A 9,472-nucleotide genomic window follows, 5' to 3' on the forward strand; every position below is an offset into this window, starting at 1 on the left:
ATAATTTAAGTGCAAAACAACTAAATGCTAGTTGCTGCAAGTGTTCATAGATGATAGGATACTTTGTAGTACAATAATATTAAAATTTTACATGTGTGTAGTGCATCCAGTTTGATAATGGTTCTATAGCATTATCTCATGCCAGCTGAGTGCTGTCTACCTGGGTATTTCCTGATCTCCTCTCTTCCAGACACGTGGTAGGATTATACTTCCCTAATCCCTTGAACTAAGTGTGGTCATCAGATTCTCCTTGACCACAACAATGTGAGAAGAAGTGATGTGTGTCACTTCCAGGTGGACACTTAAAAGTATGTGCAATTCACTGCCTTTCTCTACTGTGATGATCCAGGAAATCTGTTTAGATGAATGTTCCTCAACTGAGATTTGAGCGACTGTGAGAAGCAGTCACCCTGTCAACCGTCAATAGACTTGTGATGTGAAAAGTACATTTTGTTGTTTTAAACCACTGAGATTTTCAACAGTGTAACCCTATCTTCTCTGACTTATATAAACATCCTTCCATAATTGCTTCTGTGAACTATCATAGTGCCTGGTAAAGGAAATTAAACCTGAGTAAAATGCAGAAGCCTCTAGCACTTTTTTTTAGAAGGACATTATATCTTTGCAGCGGTCCCCAAACTTTTTTGCACCAGAGACCAGTTTTGTGGAAGATAATTTTTCTACAGATGGGGTTGGGGGGAAACAGGAGGCAGAGCTCAGGCGGTGATGCAAGTGAAGCTTCATTCACTGGTCCACCACTCACCTCCTGCTGTGCGGCCCAGTTCCTAACAGGCCACAGACCGATATCTACTGCCCGGGGGTTGGGAATCCATATTTTAGAGCAGTTTTAAGTTCACAGCAAAATTGAGCTTTTAGATACAGAGATTTCCTGTATTTCTTCTGTACTTACACATGCATAGTCTTCCCCCATTATCAACTTACCTCACTAGAGTAGTACATTTGTTACACTCATTGAATCTACATTGACACATCATAATCACCCGAAGTGCATACTTTACATTAGGGTTTGCTCTTGGCATTGTGCGTTCAATGGGTTTGGACAAATATTTAATGACATGTATCCACCATTGTAGCATCATACAGATATTTTCACTGCCCTAAAAATCCTCTGTGCTCTGCTTATTTATCATTCTGTGCCCAGCTCTTGATAATTACTGATCTTTTTACTGTCTCCACAGTTTTGCTTCTTCCAGAATGTCATATAGTTGGAATCATACAATATATTGCCCTTTGAGATTGACTTCCTCCACGTCTTTCCATGACTTGCTAACTCATTTCTTTTTTTGTGTGGAATTATGTTCCATTGTCAGTATGTACCACCATTTATTTATTGATTCAGCTACGGGAAGATCATGGTTGTTTCCAAGTTTTGCAATTAATAATAAAGCTACTATAGACATCTGTATGTAGGTTTGTGTGTGAAAATAAATGTTCAATTCCTTTGGGTAAATATGATGGATCATGATTACTGGATTATATGGTAAGAAACTATTTAGTTTTGTAAGAAACCACAGCACTATCTCCCAAAGTGGCTGTTGCTGTTTACTTTCACCAGAAATGAATGAGAGTCCCTGTTGCTCCACATCATCCCCAGCATTTGCTGTTGTCAGGGTTATGGATTTTAGCCCTTTGACGATGTGTGTAATACCATCGCCTTTTAATTTGCATTTCCTTGATGACATATGATGTGGGGCACCTTTTCATATGCTTATTTTTCATTTGTCTATTTTTTTAATCCTCATTTGAGGATTTTTTTTTTTTCATTGCATTCAGAGAGAGAGGAAGGGAGAGAGACTAATATCCATGCAAGAGAGAAGCATTCACTGGTTGTCTCCCAGACATGCCCAGACTGGGGATTGAACGTGCAGCCTTTTGGTTACAGGATGATGTTCCAACCAATTAAGCCACACTGGCCAGGCTGTCTATCTTCTTTGCTGAGGTGTCTGTTAAGGTCTTTGGTCCATTATTTAATAGTTTTTTTTGGAGTTTTAAGAGTTCTTTAATATTTCAGATAACAATCCTTTATCAGATGTGTCTTTTGTAAATATTTTCTCTCATTTCGTGGTTCTGTCTTTTCATTCCCTTGACAGTATCTTTTGCAGAACAGAAATTTTTAATTTTAGTGAAGTTCAGCTAATTGTTTTTCTTTCATGGATTGTATTTTTGGTATCGTACCTATGAAGTTATTGACATACCCAAGGTCATCTAGGTTTTTTCCTATTATATCATTGAGGAATTTTATAATTTTGTGCTTTACATTTAGGTCTGTGATACATTTTGATTTAATTTTTATAAAGGGTGTAACATTTGTGTGTAGATTCTTTTTTTTTTTTTTTTGCATGTGGGTATACAGTTGTTCTGGCACCATTTGTTAAAAAGACTGTCTTTGCTCCATTGTATTGCTGTTTTCTCCTTTGTCAAAGATCAGTTGACCATAATAATGTGGATCTATTTGGGGGCTCCCTCTTCTGTTTAATCGATCTATTTGTGTTTTCTTTTGCAAAAACACATTGTGTTGATTACTATAACTTTATAATATGTCTTGAAGTAGGGTAGTGTGAGTCTTCTGCTTTGTTTTTCTCCTTAAATATTGTGTTGGCTATTTTGAATCTTTCATGCTTTAGTGCTTTCTGTGCCTGGCATCTATTATGGTGGCCCAAAGCCTTTTTTAGGGTTTTTTCCTTCCTGATTTTTAACTGTGAAAAAGCTGAGTTCTGGCTCAGTGAGTTGTTCTTGTAAAAAGAATAACCTTTGCCTCCCAACACAATCTGAATGAACCAGATCCACAAGAAGCAATTAAGTAATAATAATTCAAGTCTATATATGTTATTAATCCTAGAATGAGATGATCATAATTACAAACACATTTCAAGAGACCTAAAATAACCTCTTAAATCATAGTTTAAAATAATTTAATAACTAAGTTGTATCGGTATATTTATTCTCTAGGCAAGTAAAAAACACCCTTGACTTTTCCTGTCTTGGTTCATGACAGCAGTGCCTTCCAAGACATGCAGGCCCAGTTTTCTCTGTCACTCCTCAGAGCCCAAATAATTGCTAAGGCTTACTGTGTCCTGCTCCAAAGTTCCTCTCATGTCATCACCTTCTTTGACTGCACTGCTAAAGTTCAGCTCATGCCCTAGTTATCACTTTCTGCATTACTGGGTCTTTCTGACTCCAATTTTTGGGGCTCAAGTCTACCTCCTATGTTGCTGTTGTTTCTTTTCTAAATCAGATCCAGATTTTGAGTTAAAAATGGGACACCAGGATTCATGTTTTGATAAATTTTTAGTGTCTCTTCTATTATTTCCACTTTCTGGGTTCATTCTCCCCTTATCTGTGGACCTTAGTATTTGAGCTTCTTGTTCCTATCTTATAGATGAATTCAGTTAAAAAATTAATTTATGTTGAAACACATTCGTGACATTGTACTGTAGGAAGGATATTCTTTTTTTATCGTACTGTCAGTATAATGACAATAAAACAAAAACTGTCACCTCAAATTCAGTTCAGATTACATTTGTTTGTCTTTTCTTTAAAGAAAACTTACTGGACTCCTTGTTCCTACAGAATAAAGGAATTCAACGATATCTAAGCTTACTTCTAATTTCAACTACTAGTTTTCCTTCAAGGTAGAAACTAATTATTCCCTAGTACATTTCATGTGGTACATTATCAAAAGAAATGTTTTTTGAATTTATTTGCTGAATAAATTATTTATCTTAATGACTAATATTGGGTCAAAGGTGGGAGGGGGTCTAAAAACTTCTAGGACAGCTTCTTAAAACTTCCTGGTCCTCTCAGTCCCTCATCACTAAGATGCACTTAGTGGTCCTGCTATAGTTAGCCACTGTTACTGATGGAATACTTAAATTGCTTTTGGCAAGAACAAGCACTTGAAAACCATTGTTGCAGGCAATTAGGAGCTTTTGGAAGTTCATGAGTAGAAGAGCTTATACCAAATAGTTATATAATCACACAATAAGCTTCACACAGTGTCCCAAATCCCTCTTAAGCCTCTCTTTAACACCAATAAAGAAATACTTGACAGATGGAGGTAATGGAACCCATATTTGTCTTTTTAACTTACTATTTATGATATATTATTGAGTTATAAACAACAGAAATAATGTTTTAAAGTATTTCCCCAGATGTCAAAGAGGAAATATGGAATCGTAATATTGATGCACATTGTAAATTTCAGAATAATTTTTACCTCTTAGTACATAGGTGGTTTTTTGTACACTACTTTAAAAGAAAGACTAGAATAAATGTCATGAAATGAACTCTTTCTTAGGTCAACACTATAGATAATTTTATAAATTCATTTTAATAAGAAATGAAGAGGTGTTTCATTTTATCTGTTCTAAGTGCTGCACCTGAAGTCTGGATCTTAGTCTGAAGCCTGCCAACGTTTACATGCTGATTAATTCTATGAAATTCGACAGAGTCATTCCACTACAACACCTGGAATAATTGCATAGTTGCTGGCAAAAAAAAGAGCAGAGGGTACTGTTAAATCTGCCAGTCATGGGGTAGTCAATAGTTCCCAAGAAATTGCACTAAATACTGGAGTCCTGACCTTTTTGTTTATTCACGACCCATTTTCTTTGTATTCTTCTCCCTTTGATTGGATTGTTTGTTGCTACATTTAACAAAAACAAAAAGAAGAAGCAAGCCACCCACACCAAAATGTTGCCTTCATCCATTACAATTAAGCATTAATAACACGAAGTGGAGAGAAGAGTGATGTTGCTGAGACCTGGAGAATACATCAGCAAAAGTCAGGATAGGGCTCTTTCATCAGCAAGGAAGGTCTGCTGGCTTCCCTGTGCTGGGCTGGGCCCAAGCCATGGTGCACCCTTGCCTAGGAATAATTCTTTGTAGTAAATTATGCTTAATTGTTATTCTAGAGAACCTTATTTTTCTTACATTTTGTTAATAGTGCCTTCTTTCATAACTATTAAGAGCCAAGAACAAAAGAAAGGACACAGGTGTTTTAGCTTCCCATTTTATCTCAGTTTCCCACTACATTGATAGGAAACTAAGGCATTCAATGATTGTAACACTTTTCTGCAGTTAATTCTGGTTGACTATCCAGATAACCACCTATGGAAAAAAATGACACCATTCTACAAAAGTAAGTGGCATAATGAAAGGATATGGGTTTTAGAATAACAAACCTGGGTTAAGTTACCTAAGCTTGTCAATTCTTAATTTTACCATCTATAAACCACTACTAATGATGCATATACATTCATACTTAATATACATTAGTTTTCTCACTATGTAACTTGCTCAGTTGTTACATTTTCTAAACTATTAAACTGGTTGTTGTGCAATATGTGTTATGTATAAAGCGCTAATAATACATTAACACCTATGCAGACTGTATTTGCCCATAAATTAAATAGTTTTAAAAAATTAACAAATAGACTAATTGGGCTATTATATAGGTGAGAAATGCCTGACTTTTTTTTTAGAAAAATATTTGAATAAAATCATCTAGGATGAGTAGAATTAAAAATTTCACTGGACTACAGTTTTCTGAATTCTTTAAAAATAGCATTTACTATGGTTTTTTTGTGACTCTAAAATACTGTATATTCATTGTGTAAAGTTTAGAAAATACACAAGAACACAAAAGGAATTGCAGCTATACATGATAGATTTAAGGTACTCCTTTTCTTGAAAATAAATTGTCCAGCACATCAGTAAACACATTTTCAAAGGTATAAAACCTCAAGGGCACATGAAAGCAAAGGGATATGACAGCAGACAGAGATGTCAATAAAGCTTTGGAAGATGCGACACAGATGGATTGGTGCTAAACAACTTAGAAGAGTGAAAAAATAGAAATCTAGTTACATCCAAAAAGGATTAGGGGGAGGATTAAAATACACACACAGATACCTAACAGTTTTGAGCTTCCAAATTCAGGATTACAGGTGTACCAAATATTTAATAGTTGGAGGCAGGGTAAGGCTGAAAATGGGAAGATAGTTTTAAATTTTATACAATGGATACTTAGGTCTTCAGATTATCTTTCCCAAGCAGAAGACATATTTTGTGGAAAGGTTGACCTAAAGAGGCATGAGATAGATTAATTGAAAATCCATATTGGGGGATGTGTATCCTGTTTTTCAAGTTACATACAGAAGGACTTCCCTAGAGTAACATTCTTGACATCTCACCTCTCTTATTTTTTACCCATAGAGGAGGAGAGAATTGCTTGAATGTTGAGGTAAAACTGTTGACCAATGTTTCATGACTAGGAGGATTTAATTCATTAGTCTTTTTCTTCTCTCGTTGTATGAGGCAGCAATCATGGGTAAATGAGTCTGCTCTGTAAGCCTGAAAATTCTCTCAGATATGCTGACCATGAACCAGACAAGGGCATGCAATTTGAAAAAGCTCATTTGGCCCTCACACCAGAGCCACATTCTTCTAATCAAAGTGAGAAAGATGAAGTTTGGACTTCAGTCTCTCAGATGGTTTGCAATTTGATAAACAGTTTTAAGGCAACAAATGGTATTATTAATTGATTCCTTAAATACCTAACAGTTTGCACCTTGAACAAAAAGATTCACACTTCTCTTTCTCCACTAGACTGCCAGAATATTGGCCACTGGCATGATATACTTCAAACAGAAGATGGGTCAAATATCTCTGGGGAATAGCCCAAAGGAAGAAACAATGCCAGTATTAGCATTCGGGAGTTCCAATGAACTGGCCAGGTTCCTGTATGGTCACTTATGGTCATGCCCAGTAGTCAATAAACCTGTTGAGGCAAAAACAGTTTCCAGTCATCATTTTAATGCCTCACTCTTAAGTATAAATTTACAGTCAGGGACATTTAAGGAAAGGCTCTAAATTTATTTATTTTTTTGTTTATTTATTTATTTATTTATTTATGAGAAACTTCCATGTGAAAGAGGCATCGATGTGAAAGAGATATGGATCGGGCGCATCTTGTATGCGCCCCAACCAGGGACGCAGGCTCGTGCTTCCACTGGGAATTAAAGCAGCTACCTTTTGCTTTGTGGGATGATGCCAAACTAACTGAGCCACACCGATCAGGGCTCTAACTGCTTTTAAGGAGAGCATTATCAAAAGAGGATATATATTTTAGTAATTACTTGTTATTATTAAATCAGAAATGGTGACAGATCCCAGAGATAGCTAACAGAAAAAGACCGGCAAGAGTTTAGAGAGCAGACTGGAATAGACTCTACCAAGGGAGCCAAACTCCAGGAGACTATAAGAAATTCATATGATATCATAGAGAGTCAGTAGTGAGCGAAATTGAGTTACTACTACCCCTGAAAGAATGTGTCAGCTGTGCCAAATGTTACAAAAGTCTGGACAGGTGTGAGAGGGAAGTCAGGAAAATGTGTACTATTATTGGAGATAAAAAGTAAGGGTGAATGGTGTGGCCAGTGGATAACTTTGACAAACTCAGAACTTACCGATTGCATTTTTCTCATTATGGAGGACCCTTCAATATATTTTTAAGTAAATGTTTTTATCAATTTATTTTCTATATCCTTTAAAAATAACAAGTTTAATACTAATGTTTTAAAATATTGTACACCAATGATATCACCTAATACAGGAAACTAAAGAACAACACAAACAAAGGAACTAAATAGAACAAAGAGCAGAATAGCAATCAATAGAGGGGAGGGGAGAGGGAGAGAAGGGGGATAAGTAAGGGAAGGGTTTAATTAAAGAGCCTGTATAAAAGACTCATGGACATGGACAACGGGGAGGGATATGATTGTGGGAGAGGGGGTGGGTTGGGTGGGGGAGAGAAATTATGGGAAAAGGGGACAACTGTAATTGAAAAACCAAAATAAAAATAAAAAAAAATAAAAATAAAAAAGAATAAAATATTGTACACCAAAGAAAACCGACTCTCATTCATGCTACAAGTCTATGTTCTTTTCTGTTTGCTGTATGATCTTCAGTAATTTCTGCAAAGAGATTCCTCTTCAACAGATTATATGCAAGAGTTAAAACCTGGTCAGCAATTTTATGAAAATAGTGTGAACCAAAACAAAAGAGGTCCTTTCCCAATTCAAGCCCCATGCCATAGTCACATTCATTATTAGCAGACTGAGTAAAAGTCATCATTTCCTGAGTGGGAGCAAAAGCTTGTAATCTCCCCTCATCCTTTGGTGCCTCAACAGCTGTCTTGCAAATTCTCTTGAGGTTGGTGTCTGTTTCAGGGGTCTCTCTGTACCCAACATCATTTTTACCACTGGAACAACCAAACCTGCACCATGAAAAGCCTTTGTCACAACTTTCTTATCTCCCTGTTTTGTCTTCATGGTTCTCTCTTCCAGTGAGTACCCCAGTTCCCCGGCTGCCTTGTTGAGTTTTTCATCTACATTTTTCCAGAGACTTTTTTCCCCTGCTATCTCTTTAAACTTTTTCATCAAAAACTGAATGCGCTGGTTCAGAAAGAAAGGCATCTCAGATTAGGCCTGAGGTCTAAGCCTATCATTATGGCAGTTTCTAAATTTTGCAAGAAGTCAGGATTATTTTCTGCAACTTCCTGTGAGTGGTGAGTACATTCATAAGTGTCACCCGCACCACCTACCATGTCCTCCGGATGTGATAAATACATAATGCCAAAGGTCACTTATTTGTGGGAGAGCTCCCACTATGTGGAATTTTTAAAGTTGCAGACAATGAAATTTTCCACAGGTGATTGACAGCTTAGCTAAGTGGAAACCAAGATTTTCTCAATCTATTTGTCTTTCTTCAGATACCACTGAATCTCTTCTATGGCCTTTGGAAAGAATTACATCATTTGTCTGTGAACATTATTTTGCCTGGAAGGACTGCTTAGAGGATGGGAATTATTTCATATTCCAAATTTCATTGAAGACGGGGCCACTGCTGTTACAGTCTTGTTGTCTCAGTAACCCTTTGGAATCTTGAAAATTGAGGCTCATAGAGGTTTTGAAATAAATTCAGAACCACAGGCTCTAAAGGAACTACACTTTACCCGTTAGAAGAGAGAAACTGTCGTGCCTGTTGAAAGAGCCCGGGCCCCACCATGGCTTCTAATAGGGACTCTCTCTAGCTGAAATTGAACAGAATAAGAAACCTGACATTATTAACCTGCAATATTTGTCATTTAATTTTCAAGGGTAAAATAGTTTTTATTTGTGCTTCAATTTTATTGGATTTAATTTTTTAAATACTTTAAAAGTGGTGTATAGCCCTGGCCAGTGTGGCTCAATTAGTTGGGCATTGTCCTGCAAAGTGAAAGGTGATGCATCTGTTGAGGCACCAAGTGATGAGGGGAGACTGAAAGCTTTTGCTCTCAGGAAATGATGACTTTTGCTCCGTCTGCTAATAATGAATGTGACCGTGGCATGGGGCTTGAGTTGGGACTGGACCTCTTTTGTTTTGGTTCACACTATTTTCATAAAGTTGC

General features: G+C 36.6%; 1 pseudogene; it reads right to left on the reverse strand.

Annotated features, from left to right (window-relative positions):
• Positions 1–7,944: 7,944 nt before the first annotated feature.
• On the reverse strand, positions 7,945–8,498 carry LOC150015949 (histone PARylation factor 1 pseudogene; annotated as a pseudogene).
• Positions 8,499–9,472: the final 974 nt, after the last annotated feature.

This window comes from Furipterus horrens, unplaced genomic scaffold (genome assembly GCF_987537825.1).
Source record: "Furipterus horrens unplaced genomic scaffold, mFurHor1.1.pri manual_scaffold_3, whole genome shotgun sequence".
Classification (NCBI taxonomy): domain Eukaryota; kingdom Metazoa; phylum Chordata; class Mammalia; order Chiroptera; family Furipteridae; genus Furipterus; species Furipterus horrens.